Raw genomic sequence first — 4,900 nt, forward strand, 5'->3', positions numbered from 1 at the left:
TGTGGAATTGCAGTGATTGGCCGGCCTGCACAGCGTGACCGAGCCTTTATACCGGCGGGCGCGCTGTGCTCTGCTCACAGCTATCCAGACAGTCAGTGCAGGGAGAGGGTCGCTGCTTCAGGGAAAGGTTTGCGGCCCTTTATAGCTATTTCCGTAGCAGGGCTGCAAACAGTGTGACCAAAAGTCCTTCTCAGGACTATTCTAGTTGTATACAGGCAGGCAGGGTATAGCCAGGTCGGAGTACAGTAGCAGAGTCCTTCTCAGGACTATTGTTGCTGTATACAGGCAGGGTATAGCCAGGTTGGAATACAGGCTAGTGACCAAAAGAGTCCTTGTCAGGACTATTGTAGCAGTATACAGGCAGGCAGGCAGGCAGGCAGGCAGGGTATATAGCCATTCCTAGTGGTGACCGTATACCAGCCTTCATCATATCTGGGGCTGGTGTACACAGTCTAAAACAGTCCTGATAGTGTCAGACTTCTCAGCAATTGTCGCTCCTAAAACCTGTTAGGTTCTTAGTGCGTCCGTGCTTGCATTTAAAAACCGCACGTGTGTGCCTGTCGGTGGCAGCGTACAGGTGCACTTGTGTGCGTTTTTACCAAACTATTATATAACGCACAAGTGTAGTGTATAATACACGTCAGTCAGCAGTGGCTGATAGTGTCAGAGTTCTCGTCATTAATTTTTGCTCCTAAAACCTGTGTTAGGTTCTTAGTGCGTCCGTGCTTGCATTTAAAAACCGCACGTGTGTGCCTGTCGGTGGCAGCGTACAGGTGCACTTGTGTGCGTTTTTACCAAACTATTATATAACGCACAAGTGTAGTGTATAATACACGTCAGTCAGCAGTGGCTGATAGTGTCAGAGTTCTCGTCATTAATTTTTGCTCCTAAAACCTGTGTTAGGTTCTTAGTGCGTCCGTGCTTGCATTTAAAAACCGCACGTGTGTGCCTGTCGGTGGCAGCGTACAGGTGCACTTGTGTGCGTTTTTACCAAACTATTATATAACGCACAAGTGTAGTGTATAATACACGTCAGTCAGCAGTGGCTGATAGTGTCAGAGTTCTCGTCATTAATTTTTGCTCCTAAAACCTGTGTTAGGTTCTTAGTGCGTCCGTGCTTGCATTTAAAAACCGCACATGTGTGCCTGTCGGTGGCAGCGTACAGGTGCACTTGTGTGCGTTTTTACCAAACTATTATATAACGCACAAGTGTAGTGTATAATACACGTCAGTCAGCAGTGGCTGATAGTGTCAGAGTTCTCGTCATTAATTTTTGCTCCTAAAACCTGTTAGGTTCTTAGTGCGTCCGTGCTTGCATTTAAAAACCGCACGTGTGTGCCTGTCGGTGGCAGCGTACAGGTGCACAATTTGCACAAACTTTGATATAACGCCCAAGTCTAGTGAATACACGTCAGCACAGCATTGCAAAATGCGCAAGGGCGTTGGCAAGGAACAAGGAAGTGGACGTGATGGTGGTGCAGGCAGAGGCCGAGGTCGTGGGCAAGCTCTAATTTTGCCACAACAAAGGGCCACATCTAGTCGCTCGCACGTCCTGTCCCAAATTCTTGGGGACCGCAGCAGTACACCGCTCTTGAACCAAGACCAGTGTCAACAGGTTGTTAGTTGGATAGCGGATAATGCTTCCAGTCAGATTGGCACCACCACAAACACTCTGTCTTCCACACGGTCAAGTGTCAGTAGCCGTGATACTGCACCGCACATTTCAGAACCTGATCCTCCTTCCTACCACAAGGCTGAGTACACGTCCTCGGACATTAATGATCCCACACTTGGACACTCGGAAGAGCTGTTCACATTTCCATTCGCACATTCTGGCCTCTCGCCAGCTCATGTTGAAGTGGGTCATGAGGAGATCGTATGTACAGATGGCCAAATATTTGAGCAGCCACGTTCTCACGAAGTTGGCAACGTGTCTCAACAAGGGGTGGACGATGATGAGACACAATTGTCAGGAAGTCAGGAGGAGGAGCAGGGTGCGGAAGAGGAAGACGACGTGGTGGATGATCCAGTAACTGACCCAACCTGGCAGGAGGATATGCAGAGCGAGGACAGCAGTGCACAGGGGGAGGGAGGCGTAGCATCCCAACAGGCAGTAAGAAGCAGGGTGGTGGCTCCAGGCAGAAGTCAGGCAACCGTTCCCCGGAACAACAACACGACACAAGGTGCCTGTACAAATGTTAGGTCTTCCCGAGTCTGGCAGTTTTTTAAGTTGGATCCAGATGATTCTAAAAAGGCCATTTGCAACACCTGCCGTGCCAGCATCAGCAGGGGTACCAAAACTAGCAGCCTGACCACCACCAGCATGATCAGGCACATGTCAGCCAAGCACCCGACTTTGTGGGAAGTACAACACAGTCGAGGAGCAGTGCTTGCTAATGTCACTGCTACGTCTTCGCTGGTTGTGCATGCGAGCCAATCCCCTGTCCATGCTGCCTGCGAACAAGCCTCCTCCGGTCCTGCACCTGCAGTTGCCTACTCAGAAATAACACCATCATCAAGCACGTCCTTGTCCCAGCGCAGCGTTCAGTTATCCATTCAGCAAACCTTTGAACGCAGGCGCAAATACACTGCCAACACCCCACATGGGCGCCCTGGACAAGCCAGGTCGTCACAGGTACTACACCAACACACTCTACACTCCGGCTAGGCACACCGAAGCTAAACACAAATCCTAGTTGCCTTCCTCCAGGGGCTGATGTCCACACCAGGGGGTGGGCCAGGCGGTTGATCCCACCCACCGAGGAGTTCACAGTCCTGGAGGCGGGAAAAGGAGTCAGATTAGAGATCAGTTTTGGAGTTAGAGAAGTGAAGAGGAGAGGAGACTGACCGTGTCCGGGTGTGTGGCCCGGGCACTCAGCAAGGTTGGCAGACGGTGGTGACCTTCTGCAGGAGAGGCTGATTGGAGTGAACCGTACGGACCGGGGATGGGCGGTGGCCCGCCGGTACCAGATCGGGGAGTGAAGAGAAGCCAGCACCATCCGGCAGGGCCTACGGACCCCGACCAGGCTAGGAGTCGCCGTAAAACCGGTCAAATCCGTTAGCGACAGGAACCTCCAGGGTTTCCCAGCAGTCAAGACCCGATTGAAGGCAACAGCTCACACCGTAGAGGGAAGCACAGTCACCGCCAAGGCTACAGTTCCCAGGGCCAGAGCCTGCGGGCAAAAGGGGCTCCCTCAGCATCCATCCAAGCTGGGGAGCGGGTTACCGGTGGGAAGCCCGCTAGATTTTGGGGGAATAAAAGGGGTCCAACACCACATCCCCACAGGTGCACACCCACCCATCAAAGAGAGCTATAAGCCAATACCACCTTCACATTGCCAGTGTACCAAGTACATGTTGAGCAACATGAAGGCGGCTGGGGTTATCCGTGACAGTTGTAGCCTTTGGGCAGCTCTGTTGATCCTGTTAAAAAAGAAGGACGGCACCACTCCCCGTATTGAGGAATCGCTAGCTGCATTGAGAACTGCAAATTATTTTTCTACCCTTGATCTCACTAGTCACTATTGGCAAGTGTCCGTTGCTGAGGCAGACCGGGAGAAGACCGCCTTCGCCACCCCTATGGGTCTCTGCGAGTGCAAAAGCATGCCCTTCGAGCTGTGCAATGCGCCAGGAACCTTCCAGAGGCTGATGGAATGCTGCTTGGGACAAGATTTTAGGGTGTATAAAAAGGGAGATTAGATCCCGTGATCCCAACGTATTGTTACACCTCTATAAATCACTTGTAAGGCTACATCTGGAATATGGGAACCAGTTTTGGGCTCCACATTTTAATAAGGACATTCAGAAGTTAGAGTCAGTTCAAAGGTGGGCAACTAGACTACTACAAGGAATGGAAGGCCTCCCATATGATGACAAGTTGAAAAAGTTATTAAGTGATTATTGGCTGCAATGGGGCTTTCTGGCTGGTGCCAGCCTCTCTTCTTAGCACACAGGAACCACAATCCCTACACCATGCTTCAATGGATTCTCTCATCCCAGCCCAGTAAAACTACATATTTTACACAGTCATAAGCAGCCAAAAGGGATCTATTCTATTCAATTGCAAATGATCTAGATAAGACTGAGAATAAGATACTGCACGGGACATAGCAGAGTTGGTCAAGTTGAGTGGAGATGAGTTTGCTATTTGGCACAGCTTTTTGCATCAATAAAGCAAGTAAAAGGTGTGAAAGATAAAAAAAAGGGTGAAAGTGTGAAAAGTGAATTGGCCAAATTGAGGTGCATATAAAGTTTTTGCTTTCTTTCAATTAACTAATGGGGCTCATTTGAATCAGGTGAATTGAGTTCTGCTTTTGGAAACTGGGTTAAGAAGGGGTGCACCGGTCCTGGAGGTACTGCAATACCAGGTCAATGCGTGCAGTGGACAGAGCAAGATTTTTTCCATCTCCTTGTTCTAAAAATCCATTTAATATATGGTCCCCAGAGAGGGGACGTATCAGATATTAAACTGATAAGAACAGATTTAATTTTTTTTTTTTTCTGTTTATCAGTAGGACTTCAAAATAACAAAGGTGATCGCCTCCCGTTGCCTGGGAACCGTCCAGGCACAAGAGGGCTATGTGTCACCAGAAGGCGCACACACTTCCTCAAGGCCGGCAGACGTGCAATCCCAGGCACCTTCCAGTACCGACCAAGGTAGCGTCCTCCGAAACTACACTTGATCTTAGCCAAAAGGCCGAGAAGCTATAACCCGAATTGGTTACGGCCTTGAGTGGCACCCTGGCCTATACCGGACACATCTTAGGGATAGGGAGACAAACCCACGCCTACAGAAGACATTTTGTCACCCAAGCCAACCCTTGAAAAGGCTGTTTTGCAGAGCAAAAACAAGAAGAATGGTGCTTTTTGCAGCCGCCGCCCACTGCAATGAATCTGAATA

General features: G+C 49.8%; 1 pseudogene; it reads right to left on the bottom strand.

Moving 5' to 3' along the window:
• Window positions 1-4,330: 4,330 nt before the first annotated feature.
• On the bottom strand, window positions 4,331-4,537 carry LOC142273670 (U2 spliceosomal RNA; annotated as a pseudogene).
• Window positions 4,538-4,900: the final 363 nt, after the last annotated feature.

This window comes from Anomaloglossus baeobatrachus, unplaced genomic scaffold, assembly GCF_048569485.1.
Source record: "Anomaloglossus baeobatrachus isolate aAnoBae1 unplaced genomic scaffold, aAnoBae1.hap1 Scaffold_3655, whole genome shotgun sequence".
Lineage (NCBI taxonomy): Eukaryota > Metazoa > Chordata > Amphibia > Anura > Aromobatidae > Anomaloglossus > Anomaloglossus baeobatrachus.